The following is a 23,036-nucleotide window of genomic DNA, read 5'->3' as shown; positions in this document are numbered from 1 at the left end:
TCTGGCCCTGGACCTGTCTCCATGGCAACCTCCTCCACCCATCGCTCTGACTTGCTTGTCAGCCTGCGAGGTTCCGAAGGGAACTTCAAAGTTTCCCCGGGCAGACGCAGGTCTGGTAGACGTCTTAAGAGGCCAGGGAGGTGCCAGTAGCTGGAGGAACGCAGGGAGTTGAAGCCCCGCGCCAATTACCCAGAGAAAACCGGGTGCCAGATTTCCTAGAGGAAAAATGGGCAGGGAAGATGTGGGTCTGAAGGCAGAAAGACTTAACGTGCGGTTTCGGGCTTTACTGTGCATACATATTAACTGTTAAAGGTTCTCATTTCCTCCTCAGGAATTTGATTCTGAGACTTTCAGATTGGGGGAAAAAACCCATGTTATTTCTTTCTTTTTTCTTTTGAGACGGAGTCTCGCTCTGTCCGCCAGGCTGGAGTGCAATGGTGCGAGCTTGGCTCACTGCAACCTCTGCCTCCTGGGCTCAAGCGATTCTCCTGTTTCAGCCTCCCGAGTAGCTGTTATTTCTAAGAGACACAAACAAAAATACATAAAACACTGTAAAAATAAAATGACAGAAAAACATATTCAAGGTGTTCCCGTTATCTACTGTTCTATTAACAAACCACCCCAAAACTTAGTGGTTTTGAAGAACAATCACCTTATTATGCTCATAAATTTCGTGATGAGGAATTTAAAAGGGGAACTGAGTGGGTGGGCCTTTGCCTCATTATGTGTGTAGCCTCCGTTGGGATGATTTGATGGCTGGGAGGGACCGCTACCAACATGGCTTTTCCACTCACATGTCTACTGCTTGGGAGGAGTTGGGCTAAAATATGAGCTTGGCTTGTATTTCACCAGAGAGCCTCAATGTGGTCTCTCCAGTATAAAGGACTGAGGCAGCTGGACTTATTACATGGCGGCTCTGGGCTCTAAGAGTGAGCATTCCAGTAAACAAGAGAGAAGCGCCATGGCCAATTATAACATGGCCTTGGAAGTCACCTAGCACCAATTCTGTCAGACTCTTGGTCAAAGCAGTCACAAACCTACACAGAACCAAATGGAAGCAGAATCCTGTGGGGCTGGGGGAGGACTGTCAAAGAGTCTTAATATCACCACACCAGGAAAATTTTAACAAAAAGAACGTTGGGCCGGGCACGGTGGCTCACGCCTGTAATCCCAGCACTTTGGGAGGCCGAGGCGGGTGGATCACCTGAAGTCAGGAGTTTGAGACCAGCCTGGCCAACGTGGTGAAACCCCGTCTCTACTAAAAGTACAAAAATTAACCTGGCATGGTGGCACACGCCTGTAATCCCAGCTACCCAGGAGGCTGAGGCAGGAGAATCGCTTGAACTCGGGAAGCGGAGGTTGCAGTGAGCCGACATTGTGCCACTGCACTCCATGTACTCCAGCCTGGGTGACAAGAGCCCGACTCCATCTCAAAAAAAAAAAAAAAAAAGAAAAAAAGAAACTTGGGGAGTGTGATGGTCTTTTGATGTGTCAACTTGACTAGGCTACAAGTCTCTTGCTATTCAAGTAAACACGAATCTAGGTGTTGCTGTAAAGGCATTTTGTAGATGAGATTGAAGCCCATGAACCCAGTTGGACTAAGTAGTATGGGAGATTATCCTCGATAATTTGGGTGGGCCTGATTCAATCAGTTAAAAGGCCTTCAAAAAAGAACTGAGGTTTCCCTGATGCAGAAGAAACTCCATCAGCATACCACAGCTTCCAGCCTGCCCTTCCTGATGGGGTGCTCTTATGGACTTTGGACTCGTCTAGTCACCCCCTCAATCGAGTAAGCCAACTCCTTGCCACAAGTATCTTAAATATCTACTGGTTCCGCTTTTCTGGTTGAACCCTGACTGATACACATAATGATTCTAATATCTGATAAGCTAGAACTTGAGAAGATCACAAGGGAATAAGTAAGAGTGTTTGATGGAAAAGACATATTTATAATAAATATACAGTATGTCCCTAACAATAGGCCTCAAAATCATGATGTTGGGAGGAAAACATAACCAACAACTGAAGCTGGAAATTTAATACACCCTGTAGTGCACACTGTGGTGCTGCCGGGATCCTCCTTCAGGGTGGAGGCATCCATCCCCGCAGCTGCTGGGTGAGTGGCTGCTGATGGCTCACAGCTAAATACTTCCTTGGGAGTTGTCCTAACTGCAGGGGGCTGCCTCTCACAAGTCACATCTTCTCCCTGGGGGAAGTCCATATCCAAAGACTGCTCAGTGCAGGCCTCAAAGACCTGGCCCCCTGTCTTCAACTTGCAGCCTCTATAAAGGGCCATCTTGGCTTAAGAGTTCCCTGTGAGACCAACTGAGGCCTCTGTTGCAATCACAAGCATTTAAACCTATTACTCTGTCCAATTCTCCTTATACACTCCTGTGCAGGCATTTTTCTAGAGAACACTACCCAGTAATTACCTTGTATACAATTCTCCATCTCAGAATCTATTTTTAGGGAATCTGCCCTGCACCAGTGGGTACCAGCAGTTGTTCCAAGAACACAAACTCTAAAATGGAATCTTTTTCTTTTTGAGGCGGAGTCTTGCTCTGTTGTCCAGGCTGGAGTGTAGTGGTGCAATCTTGGCTTACTGCAACCTTCGCCTCCTGGGTTCAAGCAATTCTCCCTGCCTCAGCCTTCCAAGTGGCTGGGATTACAGTCACCCGCCACCACACCCGGCTAATTTTTGTATTTTTTAGTAGACACTGGGTTTCGCCATGCTGTCCAGGCTGGTCTTGAACTCCTGACCTCAGGTGATCTGCCCACCTTGGCCTCCCAAAGTGCTGGGATTAGAGGCATGAGCCATATAATGGAGTTTTGAAACTGAGTTACCTGCCACCTTGCTGATAATGAGGGAGGGCCCTATGACTTGTGATTGGCAGAGTAATGATAGCATATGTCAGGTTGTAGCAATATGATTGTTAAAATTGTCAGTGGTGTTGAACTGGGGTGGAATATTGACAGAAGGGAATGCACTGGTGGGTGCTATATCTCAGATATTTATAACGCTGGGGGAAGTGGTAATTCTAGAGATGATGGAATTGAATGGCTATTACCGGGAGCTATTGACAATGAAAGGCTGATGGTGATTAGTGACAAATTTGAGGGAAAATGTGAGCATCAGAAGATTTCTCGAAGCCTTATAGCAAAACAGCTGAGAATCAGGCCCTAACTTCAGCTAAGACTGAATTCTAAATCCCAGCAAGTTTGCTATGCCAAGGTCAGGATCCTGCTGGGAAAGAAGAACTCTGAGATTTGGGATGGGAACATTTTGATTTATGCACGCAAACACCTTCAAACACCAATCACTCTGAATTTCTTGGGCTTGCTAAAGTGGCCCACTCCTCCAAGTCTAAAGCTAGGACTCTGCCTTGGGATCTACCTACCTTTTCCTCTCCCTACCCCATCCACTAAACCGATAACTAGAAATAAGTCACCAAAAAACCCAACAGGGGAAATTCTGGGCATGATAACAGAGGAAAAGAACCATCCGCTGAAGTTACTACAGGCCCTAGTTTATATGTATATGTAGGAACCAGGACAGTATGTATGAGACTAGACCCTGAGGATGCTGGATCAAGAAGGTAGAACATATATTTGAATACCAGAGAGTTTATTGAAAAGGAGCACACTCCTGGCTGGGCACAGTGGCTCATGCCTATAATCCAAGCACTTTGGGAGACTGAGGCAGGTGGCTCACCTGAGGTCAGGAGTTCGAGGCCAGCCTGGCCAGCATGTTGAAACCCCATCTCTCCTAGAAATACAAAAAATTAGCCAGGCGTAGCGGCGGGCACCTGTAATCCCAGCGACTCAGGAGGCTGAAGTAGGAGAATCACTTGAACCCAGCAGGTGCAGGTTGCATGAGCCGAGATCACACCGTTGCACTCCAGCCTGGGTAACAAGAGCGAAATTCTGTCTTAAGAAAAAAGAAAAAAGAAAAGAAAAGAAAGAAAGCACACTCTTGTGATACAGGATTTAAACACTCTGACAAGGATGCCCGGAGATGGGGATTAGAGAAATACATGGCTCATGTTAAGCAGAAAATGTCAGAATTGCTTGACAAAAGGTAAAATAAGAAGTTAAAAGGCTAAGGGAACTGGGCATACTAGAATAGGTAGAGTATGTAAGGCTGCAATACTTACCAGCTGTCTATGTTTCATTGGAAAGTCTGGAAGATCATCTGCTGCGATAAAGAATGTGCTAGAAAGAGGCACCAGCATCATCGAGAAACTCTGTGGTAGCTGTCCTCTGTAGGCTGAGGCTGACGGTAGAGGATTTTTACAAGACTGGGGCTCCCTGAGGATGGCTCCAGAAACAAGGTGAGCTCAATTCACATAATGAGCAATAAGATTAAAGTGGAAGATGGGGAGAGGGAAAGGGAAGAGGTGCTTCAGAGATCTTTCAAGGAGATTAATAGAACATGGTGTCTCTAAAGACAAGAAATATGGGCAAACAACAGGGGAAGTAATCAGTCTGTACAGTCAAGTGAAATAAAGGATGGAGAATCAAGAAACTGAACCTGATAAAATGTAATGATCACTGCCATTTTCAGACCCAGAACCCATGACTGAAGAAGCCAGATCTTCAGAAGTCAGGACCCTCTCTCATCACCATTAATATATGTGGTAATGATTTTCCCAGCCCCCTCCCACCCAAAGGGACCTATGGCCATTTACTCAGGTACACAGGGAAAAAGGGAGTATCCAGAAGTTTCAAGGCTGCTGGATAAAGGTTTGGGCGCCGTGGCTCACACCTGTAATCCCAGCACTTTGAGAGGCTGAGGCAGGCGGATCACGAGGTCAGGAGATCAAGACGATCCTGCCTAACATGGTGAAACCCTGTCTCTACTAAAAATACAAAAAATTAGCCGGGCGTGGGGGCGGGCGCCTGTAGTCCCAGCTACTCAGGAGGCTGAGGCAGGAGAATGGCATGATGCTGGGAGGCAGAACTTGTAGTGAGCCGAGATCGCACCACTGCACTCCAGCCTGGGCGATAGAGTGAGACTCTGTCTCAAAAAAAAAAAAAAGGTTCTGAGTTGACGTTGATACTTCGGGATGTGAGGCAACATCATGATGACCTCTATATTAGAATGGAGGAGTGTGGGAGCCAGGTGGTCCATGAAAGTCTGTCTCATGGCAGACTCACAGGATTCATTGCCCCATTCAGTGGTAATTTCCCAAGACCCTGAATGTATAACTGGAATGGATGTACTTATTGTTGGCAAACCAAATTAGTTCCTTGGCCTATAGGGTAAGAGCTACCAAAAAGGCCAAATGGAATACTCTGAAACTACTTCCCTACCCCTTTCCTGGCCAAGACCTAAGTCAAAAAGTGTCACTTCCAAAGGGAATGGCAGAGATTCATGCCTCTCTTAATGACCTAAAAGGTACAAGGTGGCAGTCCTCATTATATCCCCATTTGATTCAACAGTCAGGCCCTTCCCAAACCCATATGGATTATGAGGATGACAGTGGATTATTGTAAAAGATCAAACAAGAATTTTCTCCAATTGCTTTGTTAGAACAGACTGGGACATCCTCAATTACATGGCTTTGCTCTGGCAAGTGTGTTCATCTGCCGGGTGAGCAAGACATAGCAGGCAAGTTGGAGGCCTTGGTAAAATACCAGCACTACAGAGGGCGGAGATGGATCCTACACAATTTCAGGGGCCTGCTACAGCAGTAACATTTTAGAGGCATGCCAGCAATGCTCTCCAATATAGAGGGTGGATTATTGTTTCACACTCCTACCTCTCTTTTCTTTTTGTTTTTTTTTTGAGACCAAGTCTCACTCTGTTACCCAGGCTGGAGTGCAATGGTGTAATCTCAGCTCACTGCAACCTCCACCTCCCGAGTTCAAGCAATTCTCCTGTCTCAGCCTCCCGAGTAGCTGGGACTACAGGTGTGTGCCACCACGCCTAGCTAATTTTTTGTATTTTTAGTAGAGACATAGTTTCACTGTGTTAGCCAAGATGGGCTCGAACTCCTGACCTTGTGATCCGCCTGCTTCGGACTCCCAAAGTCCTGGGACTACAGGCATGAGCCACCGTGTCTGGCCCACACTCCTACCTCTTAAGAAGGAAGCACAATCTGGGTAAGACCTTTGGGTTTCTAAGGCGGAACATTTTAATTTGAGCAAGAATCGTGACATGGAATGCTGTCAGCTCTGAGTGGGGCACACAGCAGGAAAAGGCTAGGCAGCAGGTCCAGGCTGTAGTTCAAGCAGCACTTCTACCTGGGCCATATGACCCAGCAGCCATTATAGCAGTAGAGGTATCTGGGCCAGAAAAGACACCATGTGGAGTTTATGGCGAGTCCCATCATGTGAATCACAATATAGACCCCTTGGATTATAGAATAGGTCTCGTCATCTTCAGCAGAGAAAGATATGCCATTCAAAAATCAGCTCCCGGCATGACACTGGGTAAAGCACTTGACCATGGAACATCATGTAACCTTGACCAGACCTGTTTATCATGAGCTAGGTTCCACCAGATGCTTTAAGTCCTGAGGTCAAGCAAGTCTAGCAGTAATTCATAAATAGAATGGAAGTGGTGTATGTGAGTTTGGACATGTTTTAATACAGGTGTTACTATTATTTAAGTATAGTAAGTCCAATAGATCAGAAGATGACTGGCATTGAAAAGATAGTTTGTAATACAGATCCCAAGAGAAGGGGGTATTCCATGCCATGGGGATACCCGTGAAGAAGCACTGGGTTGGTCAGGAGGCAGAGGGTGGGGAACTGTGGTCAAGAGCATTTACTGTGGTTTCCATCAGAAGGAATGATGAGGCATGGTAAGTGGATTCAGAATTGACTAGTTTGACTTTTTTTTTTTTTTTTTTGAGACCGAGTCTTGCTCTGTCACCCAGGCTGGAGTACAGTGGCACGATCTCAGCTCACTGCAACCTCCGTCTCCTGGGTTCAAGCCATTCTCCTGCCTCAGCCTCCCCAGTAGCTGGGATTACAGGCACCCACCACCATGCCCAGCTAATTTTTATATTTTTAGTAGAGACAGGGTTTCACCATGTTGGCCAGGCTGGTCTCAAACAGGCTGGTCTCCCAAAGTATTGGGATTACAGGTGTGATACACCGCGCCTGGCCAGTTTGAATAATTTTAGTGCTCTCTGGGGCATAGGTCTGTGCACAATTGTCTGTTACTTAGGTGCAGTGTGGATGGAGGGAAGAAAAAGTGGGAGAGAGGAGTAATTCTTTTTATTTTTTTTTGGTGCTGAAGTGATTAGAGCAGGGGGATAGTGGCCCAGAGATAAAGAAGTTGGCTGGGGGTATGGGCTCTGGACTGATTGGTTTGCATTTGAAAACTGCGCTCACAGGCAAATTGTTAATTATCTCCAGGAATCAGCTAACCGTGGTCAGGGCAGTCCCTCCACAGTCAGCAAGGCTTCAGATGTCAAAGCATCAGAATACAGAAAATGAAAGACATGGTTAACACAGGGCGCAAGCAGGACCAAAGTGCATAAGTAAGCTGCACAGGCAGATGGCCCAGCCTTTTATGGCATGATGACATGACGCTTTCCCTCAGTGCTCACCTGTGATGGTGGGGGAACCAGCTAATGGAGGAAGAAAAAGTCCAACCTTGGTTCATGGATGAGTTGGCCCAATATGTGGGTACTGGCTGAAAATGGACTGCTCCTACATCATAGCCCTATTTAGGAGTGGCCTTGAAAGAAACTGATGAGAGAATATCCTTCCAATGGACGGAGCTTCTGGTGAACACCTGGGCATTTATTTTATGTAGGAAGAGAAGTGGACAGAAGTAAGGATACACATTAACAAAGATGGCTGGCTTGGATGGTTGGTCAAGGGACTGAGAAGATTGAAGGACTGGAGGCAAAGAGGTCTGGGGGAAAATGCGAGTGGATAGAGCCATACTAGGGCGCATGAAGTGTATCTTAGTCGGTTTTTAATGCTATAACTGAAAATCACAGAGTGCCTAATTTATAATGAACAGAACTTTATTGACTCATGGTTCTAGAGGCTTGGAAGTCCAATATCAAGAAGCCAGTATCTTGTGAGGGACTTCTTGCTGCATCATCCCATGTCAGAAGCACAAAGGGGGAGAGAGGGAGTAAAAGGGGCTGAACTTCCCTTTTGATAACAAACCCACATTCATGATAATGGCATTAATCCATTCACTCTGCTCTCAAACCTAATCACTTCTCATTAGGCCTTACCTCCCAACATTGTTGATATTGGGGATTAATTTCCCAACATCATGCTTTTTGGGGGACACATTCAAACCATGGCAGGGTGTGACAATCTTTGTATTATATGTTAATGTTCATCAGAGAGGATCCACTATAGAAGAAGCATGAAACTACCAAGTAGACAGAAAGAATTGTCCAGTTGTCATCAGTCAATCTCTGCCATTAGCTATTCCAGTGCTGGTACAATGCATGATAGAGTACCCATGGGCTTCCATGCACAGGCATGGAGGCTGTGCATGGGTAGATGTCCATATGCTCCCATTCTCCAAGGCTGATCTAACTACTGATGCTTTGAACACCCAACCTACTAGCAAAAGAACAATGCTGAATGCCTGGTGCAGTATAATCACTGGAGGAGCCCATCAAGCTCGGTAGCAAGTTAATTATATAGGACACTTTCCACTCTGGAAGGATCAGAGATAGATCTTGACTGGAAAAGACACATGTTTGGGATTCGAGTTTATCTATCCTATCTGCAAAGTCTTGGACAGCAGAACTCTCTAAGAGTTCCAACCCAGGGTTCCAGGTAACATTCCTGTTATCTGGAGGGTTTCAAGAGTCCAGCAATGGAGATCCCTAAACAAGAGAAAGACCATGATTTGAGTTCCAGTTCTGCTACATGCTCCTCATACATTCTCAAAGGAATCATTTAATCACTGTCCCACCTCTGTTTTCTTCCCTTTTTTAATTTAAAATTTTTATTTTTAATTGACAAATCATAATTGTAAAATTTTATGGGGTACAAAATGATGCTTTGATATATGTATACATTGTGAAATGATTATATCAAGCTCATTAACATATACCTTATCTCACATATTTATCCTTTTTTTGTGTGTGGTGGAAATATTTAAAATATATTCTTTTAACAACTTGAAATATATAAGATGTTATTATTGTCTATGGTCACTGTGTTGCACAATAGATCTTGAAAACTTATTTCTCCTAACTGAAACTTTGTACCCTTTAGTCAACATTTCCCCATTCTCCACACACCCCCACCGCCAGCAACTGGAAGCCACCATTCTACTCTCTACTTCTATATGTTTGGCTTTTTTATATTCCACAAATAAGCGAGATCATGCAGTATTTGTCTTTCTGTGCCTGCCTTATTTCACTTAATGTAATGTCCTCCAGGTTCATCCATGTCGTTGCAAAGGACATAATTTCCCTCTTTCAAATGGATGAATAGTATTCTATTGTGTATATATACCACTTTTTTTTTTTTTTTTTTTTTTTTTTTTTTTTACAGAGTCTCACTCTGTCGCCAGGCTGGAGTGCAGTGGCGTGATCTCAGCTCACTGCAACCTCCACCACCCAGGTTCAAGTGATTCTTCTGTCTCAGCCTCCCAAGTAGCTGGGACTACAGGTGCATGCCACCACGCCCAGCTAATTTTTGTATTTTTAGTACAGGTGGGGTTTCACCATGTTGGACGGTATGGTCTCAATCTCTTGACCTCCTGATTCACCTGCCTTGGCCTCCCAAAGTGTTGGGATTACAGGTGTGAGTGACCGCGCCTGGCACATTTTCTTTATCCATTTATTTGTTGATAAACACTAAGGTTGATTCTCTATCTTGACTATAATGAATAATGCTTCAATGACCATGGGAATGCAGGTATCTCTTCAACCTGCTAATTTCAATTCTTTTGTATGTATACCCAGATGTGAGATTGCTGGATCATATGCTAATTCTAGTTTTGGTTTTTTGAGGAACCTCCATACTGTTTTCTATAATATCTTGGCTGTGCTAATTTACATTCCCACCAACAGTGTACAAGCATTTCCTTTTCTTCACATCCTCCCCAACATTTGCTATCTTTTGTCTTTTTTATCATCGCCATTCTAACAGGTATGAGGTGATATCTCATTGTGAATTTAATTTGCATTTTCTTGATGATTAATGATGTTGAGCATATTTTCCCCAATCTGTTGGTCACTGGTACATCTTCTTTTGAGAAATGTCTGTTCACATTCTTTGCCCATTTTTAAGTTTTGTTGTTGTTATTGTTTTCTTGCTGTTGAGTTGTTTGAGTTCCTTATACATTTTGGATACTAACCCCTTATCAGATATATCATTTGCAAATACTTTCTCCCACTCGGTGGGTTGTCTCTTCACTCTGTTAATTTTTTCCTTTGCTGTGCCGAGCTTTATAGTTTGATGTAACCCAATTTGTCTATTTTTGCTTTTGTTGTCTGTACCTTCTGGGTCATAGCCAAAAAAATCATTGCCAGGCCAATGTCATGGAACTTTTCTTCTAATAGCTTTACAGTTTTAGGTCTTACATTTAAGTCTTTAATCCACTTTGAGTTGATTTTTGTATATGGTGTAAGATAAGGAGACCCCCATTTTCTAAACTGTAAATGAGGAGAGAATATTGTCCATGCTGCCTAATCTCACAGGTGTCTTAGGAAGACCAAATGGGATTCTGAAATCAAGCAGTTATGTTTCAGAGAGTGACAGAGTTGTAAAACCATCATTCTGCCACCATTATAGTAAAGACAGATCAGGCAATAATCATCCATGGATGTGAAACATTGGTGAGGTAGGAGGAAATTTTGTTGCAGAGCAGAATGTTTTCATGGACTTAAAGTGTTTCTCCACAGACAGCTTATTAGTTACAGGGAGGGAAACAGAAATAACCTAGAAATAACCTAGAAATCAGAGAAAACCTTGGTTGGTTGGTCAAAATTGATATTACCAGTATGAGACTGTCTTTGTATTGTTAAAAAGTAATTTATAAAGAAAAGAGATTTATTTGGCTCACAGTTCTGTAGGCTGTACAATAAGCATGGCGCCAGCATCTGCTTCTGGTGAGGACCTCAGGCTGATTCCACAAATGGCAGAAGGGAAAGGAAGCTAACATGTGCAGAGATCATATGGCCAGAGAGGAAGTGAGAGAGAGAGGAGGTGTCAGGCTCTCCTAAAAACCAGCTGTCATGAAAACTAATAAAGCCAGAACTCACTCCCCATCCCCTGCTCAGAGAAGGGACTAATTGACACTTAAGGGCTCCACCTCCCACTGCTCCCCACCTTCAACACTGGGGATCAAATTTCAACATGACATTTGAAGGCATCAAATATTCAAATCATAGCAGCTACAGACAGACATTCTGTGCCTCCAAGTGTGAAACCCTGAATAGGATACAAGATTACCTGGTATTTAAACCAAGAAAGAATAACCTGAATCTAATCTTGACAAAGCATTACATAACTGTGGAATGTGCTTTTAAAATATGGGGAGAATGAGGAAACTGTATACTAACAAAATGCAAGTATCAGACAGTAAATGGAAAGACTGAAAATATTCCAGACGAAAGGAGGTAAAGATACTTTGTAATTAAATGTCATAACTCCCTTTAGGCTAGATCCTATAATTGAGGGGGTTAAAAAGGACATTTTGAGTCATTTGGAAAATTACAAAAGAGCAGTAGAATAGTTGAAAGTATCATATCAAGATTAAAGTTATGGATGTTGATAACAGTACTGTGGTTATGTAAGAGAATATTTCAATTCTTTTTTTTTTTTTTTTTTTTTTTTCTGAGACGGAGTCTCCCTCTGTCACCCAGGCTGGAGTGCAGTGGCACGATCTTGGCTTACTGCAAGCTCCACCTCCCGGGTTCACGCCATTCTCCTGCCTCAGCCTCCTGAGAATATTTCAGTTCTTAGGAAAACCCCTCAGATGTATTATGTATTTAGGGGTAAATGGTCATAACATACGTAACTCAAATAATTCAGGAGAAAGTATTATGTGTGTATATATATATGTGCGTGTGTGTGTGTGTGTGTATCTCCTAAGAAAGGAGACAGGAAGAGAGAGCAAGAGCATGAGTGAGTGACAGCGCACAAGCTATTAAGTGGCCATGAAAATGGAGAAAATATTAAATATATGTGAATCTAGGCAAGGAGTATATTGATATTCTTTGTACTGTTCTGATTCTTGCAAAGTCTACAATGCATAATATCTTTATAATGCATTCTTAGGTGCCTTAATTTTTTCCTTCTTTAAATTTTCCTGGGAAATAATTTCAATCTTATATTCAAAAAGGAAAAGTTAAGCAATGAAAACAGACCAGGCACAGTGGCTCACACCTGTAATCCCAGCACTCTGGGAGGCTGAGGCAGGCAGATCACGAGGTCAAGAGATCAAGACCATCCTAGCCAACATGGTGAAATCCCGTCTCTACTAAAAATACAAAAATTAGCTGGGCGTAGGGGTACACGCCTGTAGTCCCAGCTACTTGGAGGCTGAGGCAGGAAAATCGCTTGAACCCAGGAGGCGGAGGTTACAGTGAGCCGAGATTGCGCCACTGTACTCCAGCCTTGGTGACAGAGCGAGACCCATCACAAAAAAAAAAAAAAAAAAAAAAAAAGAATGAAAACAAAAATAAGCACCTAAAGATACATTAACGAGATATTGTATATGCAAATATTTTATTAAGGAAATTAGACGATTTTGCAAAACATTAAACATTTCTTAAGTAATGGACAGCAGAGCCTATATGAGAAAAATTTTGATGAGACTCTTAGTTCATAAAAACAGCACAAAGGTGTGATAATCAAAATCATCTCATGCTCACACAAAGGCTGTGAATAGAAGGTTTTAGGGTAGGACAGGGCAATGTTTCTCCAGTAAGAAGGATGTCATTCAGTCCCTTCACTCTGTAGTTCTTGTCTTCAGGGACTATGTATGCTGTGAACTGAATATGTGTGTCCCTCTAAATTCATATGTTGAAATCCTAAACCCCAACGTGATGATGTTAGGGAGGTGATTAGGTCTTGAGGAGATGACACCCTTATGAATGGGATTAGTGCTCTTATAGGAAGGGACAGGGGAGCCTCCTCTTTCTTTTTCCCTCCCTTCCTCCCTGCCATTGAAGATACAAGGAGAAAATGGCTGCCTGCAAATCAGGAAGAATATATTTACCTGACACCTAATCTGCTGGCACTTTGACCTTGGACTTCTCAGCCTCCAGATTGTGAGAAGTAAATGTTTGTTGTCTAAGCTAGCCAGTCTTCGGTAATTTCCTAAAGCAGCCGGAGCTGGCTAAGACAATGTGCATGTACTCTACGGGGGACTTCATATGATAAAATTGGATGGAGGCCCAAGAAGGGACAGATGTAGCCTTAGCCTAGCTCTCGAGAGCACCAGACCTCAAGGCTACCTTCCAGAAGAAAAGTGAGATAACTGAGAGGTGAGGATACATGGGTTCAAAATATTCTCCAGCCTATGCTGAGATGTGAGGTCCCCGAAGTCATGATTCAATCAATGCATATTCTTCTGTTATAGGTTGAGGACATTAGTCTTGTTTATAGATGAGGAAATGGAGGCTCAGAGAGATGTCGTGACTTAGCCTAAGTCAGTGAGCCGAGGCAGAGTCAGGACCTGAACTCTGGAGATCTACCTCCAAGGTAACCCTGTTTTTATGTTTTGGTTACTCACACTTAAAGCAAACATGGTGGTCTTGGAACCTGTTTCTCGGCTGGCAATAATTTCTTCAGTTGGAAAGGGAGGTAAATTAATAGGACTAATTAAAAGAAGGGTCCTGCTGGGCGCCGTGGCTCACGCCTGTAATCCCAGCACTTTGGGAGGCCAAGGAAGGTGGATCACCTGAGGTCAGCAATTCGAGACCAGCCTGGCCAACATGGCAAAACCCCGTTTCTACTAAAAATACAAAAATAAGCCGGGTGTGGCGGCGAGCGCCTGTAATCCCAGCTACTCGGGAGAATGAGGCAGGAGAATTGCTTGAACCTGGGAAGCGGAGGTTGTAGTGGGCCGTGATTGCGACCATTGTACTCCAGCTGGGCAACAAGAGCGAAACTCTGTCTTTAAAAAAGAAAAAAACAAAAAAACAAAAAACAAAAAACAATAAAAAACGAGTCAGAGGAAATGTTAGATGCTTAGCAGATTTCAAAATTCAAAGGGGCTTCTGGAAAATTCCCTTTGTAACGGTGAAATATGGAAAGAATGGAACCGGAAGGTGGTGTAGAAGTGGGGGTTCTCCACTCCCCAGCAGAGGCAGGGCCTCACTTGTCCCAGCTCAAGTCCGGCTCCTTCTCTGTGGCCTCCGAGGCTTCGCCTCCCGCCCTCCACTGCGGGAGTTAGAAGGAAGGAAAGAATAAAGTGTAGATAAACGAAACAGAGAATTGAAAAACAGTAGACGGATTTCATAAAATCAAAAGTCCTTTTTCTGAAATGATAAAATTGGCAAACATTTACCTAGACTGACCAAGAGAAAAAGAGGGAAGAGTTTCAAAATAATGAAATTAGAGTTGAGAGTGGGAACATTACTATAGGTGTTACGGAAAGAAAAGAGATAATAGAATACTGTGAATAATGTACGTCAGCAAATCAGATAACCCACATGAAAGGGGCAGAGTCAATTTCAGAGAACTGGCGCCGCCAGGTGCACAGGGACACCGTGCACAGTGAATGCTGTACAAAGTGCCTGTGCTGCGCCCCGACGCCGCAGGAGGGCGCCCGATCCCGCCTTTTCTGCCCCGCGTGAGGCGTATGGGTGTTCCGTCTGTAGACGCGGACGCGCGGCCTGGGAGCGGACACCAGCTTCGTTCCCTCAGAGCCCAACCCGGATGCCCCGCACGGCTTCGGACAACCCAGGGCCACGTCCTCTGTGAGGAAACAGCTGTGACGGCTGAGGAAGGAGGGGCCAGCTCTAACCGATTGCTTAAGTTGTTACAGATGGTGCAGAGCCAGTGGCTGAGTTTTGTAAATCAGGTGTATTCATTGAGCAAACTTTCCCCTTCGGAATATTCAGCATCTGAGGAGGTTCAGTTTGATTTTGTCTATCGCTGGCGGGGCGCGGGCTGACGCCTGGGACCCCTGCACCTGGGGAAGCCGAGGAAGCTCGCTTGAGCCCAGGAGTTCCAGACAAGCCTGGGCAACACAGCCAGACCCCATCTCTACAAAAAAGAAAGAAAAATGTGTCTATCTCCAATCCAATGGTGAAATTGGGATGTCTGTAATCTTCTCTTAACATCCTGGATTATACATTATTACTTTCTTTACATTTCTTTTTTGTTCATTTTCAAAATTGGAAAATACATTCACTTGTAAAAGTTTGTCTTTAAACATACTTGCAAATTATATTTTGCAAGAGAAAGAAAAAAATCTTTTATTTTTGTTTTTGTTTGTTGTAAGCAAGGGCAATGCAGGTCTTTTTTGTCAGAATTTTTTGTTGGACAGCTTAATTTTCCACTTGTTTCAAAATATCATCCCATACTGATGAGTTGCATAGAAATTTCTAAACTATTTGCACGAAGATGCTTTTGATTTTGGCCTAGTGTATCTCCTCATTCAATATGATACACATTGTATTATACATACATTAAGATATAAATATAAATGCATTACTTATCTATGGGTATATGATCAGTGTTGTTAGTTTGGGCTGGAAACGCCCTAATTGCAGTTGCTCTGCCTGTCAGCGCCACACAGATGGGAAAATCCCGGCTCATAATTCCTGAGCACTCTCTACCCTGTATGTCCCTGCCACAATCAGGTGAGTCCCTTGTGCCCCTATAGACACTAAAACATCCCAATAGGATCCCAGAGGGCAAGAGTCAGAGAGGGGACACGCACAATGTCTCAGCATCTCTTTGCCTGACTTCTGAAGAACACAAGTGTGGACAGACTCCAATTAGTACAAAGAGAGAAAATCACAGCCATCTTCTGGGGTTATAACCGAGAGTGAACTGAAGCAGAGATTCCAGGGCAGCATGCCGCTTATTTGCAAGAGGAAGTTGTACAAGTAAGTGCACTTTTCCATGGAGTTTGACATGGGGCAGAAAAGGGCAGACAGTTTCACGGTACTCAGTAGAGGAAGTGGTTTATGTAGAAAAGTGAAAGTCAAACAACTCCATGTTTCCACAGCTGAGATGTCAGAGAAGCCTAGGAAAAACAAAATTCCCCCAAAGAGGTCATGTTCCAGTTGTGTTTTAGTCCCAAGAAAATGACTTAAAATACTCGTTGGATTAAAACATCTGGGTAGTGTCAGGCGTGGCAGCTCACACCTGTAATCTCAGCACTTTGGGAGGTTGAGGTAGGTGGATCACTTGAGTTTGGGAGTTTGAGACCAGCCTGGCCAACATGGTGAAACCCTGTCTCTACTAAAAATACAAAAGTAGCCGGGTGTGGTGGTGCATGTCTGTAATCCTAGATACTCGGCAGGCTGAGTACCAACCCAGGGTTACTGGGTAGGATTGAGTAAGCAAATGTAGCAGGAGAATCGCTTGAACCCGGGAGATGAAGGTTGCAGTGAGCTGAGATTGCACCACTGCACTCCAGCTTGGGCAACAGAGTGAGACTCTGTCTCCAAAAATAAATAAATAAATAAATAAATAAATAAAATATCTGGGAAGTATGAGATGAACCCAATTGTGGAAAATGAGGGGGAAAGGAGAGAATTTGTGAGATTTAAAAAGCATGGGGACAGTCTGAAATATTTATGAATCATGGAAAGATGGTTCCATTATCAAGGCATAGTAGGATGCCACATATTTATATTTATTTAGAAACAGCCATTGGGAATTTAGTTGACACTGTAATTAGACTGGGTCAGCAACCTAATCATGTACTCTGACAGATGCAGCCTTGGGGACGGGAGATATTTGGAGTCATCTGGGGTTGGGTTTGAACAGCTTGACCTTTCCCTGTGAAGGAAGAACATTAGAATTGTTGGCTCTGCTGTGTATGTGCTGAAATGAGTGTCAGTGAAGCTGTGCACTGAAAATAAGGAGAGGTGGGGACTGGTGTTCGGGATGTGGGGTCAAAACACTGGAGGTCCCCCTGTGGTGGGAGAAAGTGGGCTTGGGGAGTAATTGTGTGAACAGGCTGAAAGAAGCGGGGCTGTGGGAAGAGGCAGTGTCTATAATCATTCATCTGAGAGGGGAAATATCCCAGTAAGAGCTGGCTCTGGCACCTACCCCTCAAGATGAGCATGGTTAGGAATCTGAGATTCAGAGAGAACAGAGCTAGTTTCAGTTTCAACCTTGTTTATTTTTTAGGCATTTAATTTTGTTATTGAGCCCAGAGTTCCAGACTAGCCTGGGCAACATAGAAAGACCCCATCTCTATAGAAAAGAAAGAAAATTGTGTCTATCTCCAATCCAATGGTGGAATTAGGATGTCTATAATCTCTTCTTAACATCCTGGATCATACATTATTACAGAGCTAGTTTGGTCACATTACTTGTCATGAGGAACCAATCCATAAACAACTGGGTAGGATTAAGTAAGCAAATGCATGTAAATCTCATTTTATATACATTGTTTATTACATTGAGACCTTAGGTAGGGTCTCAATGAATACTACTAGACTTTTTTCTCTTTTCAGGACTTGAGGGTGAAACGGTCATAATGCTGCCTCTGTTCATGACACATTGTCATTATTTGTCCATGCAGTGTCTTTATTGTTTTAGGTGGTCCTCTACAGTTCACACACTTTCATATTTGTGTGTTATGAGATACAGGGATATTTCCGTGACTGCTTGTTACTATGCAGAAGTCCAGCTACCATCTCACCAGAACATAGTGAGTCAACCAACCTTCCCTAAACTCTGATTTTATAAGCCTGTCTCCCCTATGGGCCTTGTGGGTCACAACAGCAGCATAATGACATAGGCACCCCTGCTTCTCTTATGTGCTAGATTTATGTCATGAGAATTGCTGAATCTGCAACATGGAATGAGTCATGACACTGTTCCATCCCACCAATAACAGATTCCAGTGTTGCCTGGCCAAGTGTCCAAGGCCACATGGGGCATAGCTAGGATGGAGGTGCTGATGCTGCCTGAATCCCAGAGGTGGAGGGGCCAAGATGACTGAAGGCAGGTTACACAGAGGGTGGGGCGTGGGTACTGCAGGGAGGGTGGGAGACTCTAAAGGACTGGATGGGTGTTGGAGAACCAGTGCTCATGCACCTAAACAAGAATAAGCAAATGAGAAATTCCAGATGGTATCTGCAGTTGTGGAGTCAGGAATCCCCATGTGACCACTCTGAGGGGTTCCTAGGATTTGGTGTCAGAGGAGGAATGAAATTAATACCTCTGGACACAAGGTCTAATGAGAGTACAAACCCTCTGACTTTCATTTCATTATCTGTAAACTGACCATGTGACTATCTCCATGTGAGCAGCAGTGGCGGGAGCCTTCTCACCTTTGACCCTGGGAAGGGAGCCCCCTCCCTCACCCCCACTGTGTGTGTGAGATCGCTCTGCATGTGCACATGGGTGGAGATGGGATAGGGTCACTCTCAGGTGAATGTCTGGGGGTTCATGACTGGTGTACCTGAAAAAAGATGGTATTGCATGGTTTTTTGTTTTTTGTTTTCCTCAGCTTCATCTGCTTAGTTATTGAACTGTCCCTGAGTGTGAAAAATAAATCCACTCACTATTTCTCTTGCTTCATCTTAATTAGAAACGAAGACTAGGCTGGACGCGGTGGCTCACGCATGTAGTCCCAGCACTTTGGGAGGCCAAGGCGGGGGGATCACGAGGTCAGGAGTTTGAGACCAGCCTGGCCAATAGGGTGAAATAGAGTCTCTACTAAAAATACAAAAATTAGCCGGGTGTGGTGGTGCATACCTGTAGTCCCAGTTACTCGGGAGGCTGAGGCAGAAGAATCGCTTGAACCTGGGAGGTGGAGGTTGCAGTGAGCCGAGATCCCGCCACCATACTCCAGCCCGGGCGACAGAGCAAGAGCCCATCTCAAAAACAAACAAAAAAAGACTAATTTGACCACGGCCTCCTTTTGAGATCATTCTTTTGCCAGACTCCTCTGACATCTCAGGCTGTCTTCAAACCTGTCTACGAACACTCCTTGCTGGTGTCCTGTGCAAAGCCCCCCTGAAGAGTATCAGGGAACATTCTGAGACCCAGTCCCCGTCCCCGTGTGCCCCTTTCACTATAGCTGCCTTGGAAACCTCCTGCCTGTCTTCAGTTGCTGCAGCAATTTCTCCTATCATTATCTTGATGATGATGGCATCTGAAAGCTCCATCTAGATTTCATGTGAGGCACAGTCTCTGCGTGCCTTAAGGTGTAATAGGCACTTAAGATGTAATACATTTCAAACTGAGGCCCTCAACTTCCTCCCCGAATAAAAAGTTACAAGTCCTTTTATCTCCAACTTCAGATAATGGCTCCACTAGTACCCAGTCATGAATCTCTGACATGGCCTCTCAAAACCACTGTCAAGCATAGCTGTGATCTCTACACGGAGCGCCACAATCGTCATTCACTTCCACACCAGCACCCAGACAGTATTCCCACCCCGCACTCACACTGCTCAGTGCCAGTTTAAATGTCAATTTTTCAGATGATACAATAGTTGGCATTTAAAAAACCAAACCAAACAATAATGTCTCAATGTCCAAAACTGACGAACACATTTTGCTTAGTTCTTTCCCAAATGTGGAAGTGGATCTGATATATATTTTCTCCCTCTGCTTCCCAACATGTTCTAACTGATACATAATTTTTAGCGACACCAGTCACAATGGGGGTCCCGCAAAAGAAGGTTTTGTAAGCTGAAATTAATTGACAGCTATTTAAGACTATCACTGTGCCATGAGGAATTGTTGGACATGTTCAAATGAAAATGAGATAAGCTAAGAAGTATATTTTAACGATGTTATTGGTAAGTTTGCTTTCATTAAAGCCAGGAAGGCAAATGTATTAACACTTTCCTTTGGTACAAACTATTTAAAGTTAAAATGATGTGAGTTTTAACACACTCACTTTACAGTTTCTTATGTTTTTAAACTACTTTCACGTTGCAGCAAAAACGAACCTTAAAGGCTTCACAGAGGCCGGTCCACGGGAGGGGAACGCCCGTCTCGCGGTCCCGCCGGGCTCACACGGACGGAGCGGCCTGGGATTCCGCCCACCCCTTCCCGCCAGCAGCGCTTCCTCCTCCTGGGAGGGTCTGGGGACTTCTCCCAGAAGCCGTCACCTCGCGCGAGGACACCGGGCGTTCGCCGCTCCCTGCGGGAGGGAACTGGCTTGGGGCCCTGCCGGGCACCGCGCGCGAGTGAGGCAGAAACCCACGCACCATGCAGAAAGCCCAGAAAAATGTCCCTGGAGAAGCCGGGGAACAGCTCCCTCCACAGCTGTCAGGGCCCGAACAGGCTGTTTCCTCACGGAGGTCTCCGCCCCAGGTTGTCACGAAGCCGCCACCACGCCTCCCCGGGTCCTGAGGGAACGCAGCGCTCTGCCTCACTGCACACAAGGCAGTCCGCAGGCGAAACACGCTTGCGCGCCGGCAAGTCCGCCAGGGCGGGTTCGCGCGCCCTCTTGCGGCCCTCTCGGCGCAGTGCAGGGAGCTTTGCGTTTTAGGGACTTGCGCTCCCTCTGGCCATCCTCTACTGTGTTTGGTATTTTTAGTAGCCACGCTGGCCAGGCTGGTTTGGAACTCCTGACCTCAGGCGATCCACCCGCCTCGGTCTCCCAAAGTGCTGGGATTACAGGTATGAGCCCCCATGCCTGGCCCTGGCCATCCTCTTTAGTTACTGAACTTCAGATTATTCAAAGCCATCATACTCCACTCAACAGCTTCAGAATATCCTCTAGTATTCTCCAACACACACGGAACACTCTCCAGATTAGACCGTAAATTAGGTCACAAATCAAGTCTCAATCAGTTTTAAAAGACTGAAGTAATACAATATTTTCTATAACCACAATATAAGGAAACATTAACAGAAGGAAAACTGGAACATTCACAAATATGTGAGAATTAAACAACACTCTTAAACAACCAATGGTCAAAGAAAAAATAACATGGGAAATTGGAAAATACTATGAGACAAATGAAAATGAAGCATAACATACCAAAACTATGAGAATCAGTGAAAGCAGTTTCAAAGGGAAAATTTTACGAGTAAACATTTACCTTTAAAAACCAGAGATACCCGCCAGGCGCGGTGGCTCATGCCTGTAATCCCAGCACTTTGGGAGGCCGAGGTGGGCGGATCACGAGGTCAGGAGATCAAGACCATCCTGGCTAACGTAGGGAAACCCCGTCTCTACTAAAAATACAAAAAATTAGCTGGGCGTGGTGGTGGGCGCCTGTAGTTCCAGCTACTCGGCAGGCTGAGGCAGGAGAATGGTGTGAACCCAGGAGGCGAAGCTTGCAGTGAGCCAAGATCGGGCCACTCACACTCTAGCCTGGCGGACAGAGCAAGACTCCGTCTCAAAAAAAAAAAAAAGATATCAGGTAAATAACCTAACTTTACACCCTAAGGAGCTAGATAAAGAAGAGAAAACAAAACCCAAAGTTAGGAGAAAGAAATGCCCTAGTTTAAATGTGTCCTCCAATGTCCACGTGTGGGAAACTTAATCTCCAGTGTAACAGGGGTAAGAGGTAAGACCTTTAAGAGGTGATTAGGCCATGAGGACTCTGTCCTCATGAGTGGATTAATGCCATTATTAAGGGAGTGTATTCGTTACAAAAGGACAAGTTCAGCACTCTTGCTCTCTCTCTTCCCTTTTCTTGACCCTTCTGCTTTCTGCCATGGGATAACATAGCAAGAAGGCCCTCACAAGATGTTGGCACCTTGATCTTGGACTTCCCAGCCTCCAGAACTATAAGAAGATAAATTTCTGATTTTTGAAAAATAAATTATGCAGTCTGTGGTATTTTGTTGTAGAAGCACAAATGGACTAAGACAGAAGGAAATAATAAAGATTAGAGCATAGTTAAACAAAATAGGGGATAGAAAAATAGGGAAAAATCAACAAAACCCAAGGCTGGTCCTTTGAAAAGGGCAAGCTCTCTTCTCACCCCACACACCCTTCCCCCAACACATGGGCACATATACAACTGCCACTGTGTCTCAGCCCAACGATATCCACCCGGACTCCAACCCAGGCCGTCCCACCTCTGCGTCAGCCCTCAAAAGCTTTCAGCAGAGGCTTGTTGATCTTGTTAAATGAAAATGTGTTTAACAAATTGGGATTGCAAAATCAGGTTGATTTATAGAGTAAAATGCTACCTGTGGCTAGGGCCTTCCAGGGCCTTGTGCACACACGTATGGATGCCACAGCTCCCTGAAGCCACATAGCTGGAGACAAGAGCCAATCAGGTTCATCTGGTCAGGCGGGCAGCAGCAGGTGTTCCTGAAACCCTGCTCCTGAGACTCCTTAGCTCCAACACAGAAAGTCTGGCCAAACTGTTCTACCTTGGATGGAGCCCCTCACCTACTCTGGGTCCCCACTCTCAAGTCCTTCCCAGACCTAGGGTATGAAAGGCCAGAGTCAGACCCAACACCTGCCCTGGTGTGGAGACTGCCCCACCAAGAGGCCCTTCCTTTCCATTCTATACCCTCTACCTCTAGAGCAAAGACGCCATTCCTCAGCCGCATAAGTGGCAATGTCCCCACATTCCCAGCCATGGTCAGTTTCTTAAAACACAGGAGCCATGCCGGGCACGGTGGCTCAAGCCTGTAATCCCAGCACTTTGGGAGGCCGAGGTGGGCGGATCACGAGGTCAGGAGATCGAGACCATCCTGGCTAACACGGTGAAACCCTGTCTCTACTAAAAAATACAAAAAAAACTAGCTGGGCGAGGTGGCGGGCACCTGTAGTCCCAGCTACACGGGAGGCTGAGGCAGGAGAATGGCGTGAACCTGGGAGGCGGAGCTTGCAGTGAGCTGAGATCCAGCCACTACACTCCAGCCTGGGCGACAGAGCAAGACTCCGTCTCAAAAAAAAAAAAAAAAAAAAACAAAAACCCACGGGAGCCAACCTTCTCCATAGCCTCAGGGGAGGAGAGCATGCA

The 23,036-nt window shown here is 44.9% G+C and overlaps 1 long non-coding RNA gene across 1 annotated transcript; it reads right to left on the bottom strand.

Moving 5' to 3' along the window:
- Positions 1-16,705: 16,705 nt before the first annotated feature.
- Positions 16,706-20,501, bottom strand: LOC144335346 (uncharacterized). Its single transcript, XR_013406129.1, has 3 exons — positions 20,049-20,501; positions 18,844-18,965; positions 16,706-16,911 (listed from the first exon to the last, which is right to left on the bottom strand). It is a non-coding gene; the product is annotated as an uncharacterized LOC144335346 (long non-coding RNA).
- Positions 20,502-23,036: the final 2,535 nt, after the last annotated feature.

This window comes from Macaca mulatta, chromosome 16 (assembly GCF_049350105.2).
Source record: "Macaca mulatta isolate MMU2019108-1 chromosome 16, T2T-MMU8v2.0, whole genome shotgun sequence".
In the NCBI taxonomy this organism is placed as follows: domain Eukaryota; kingdom Metazoa; phylum Chordata; class Mammalia; order Primates; family Cercopithecidae; genus Macaca; species Macaca mulatta.
Note: the sequence above shows the minus strand (reverse complement) of the source record. Positions and strands in the feature narration are given on the sequence as shown.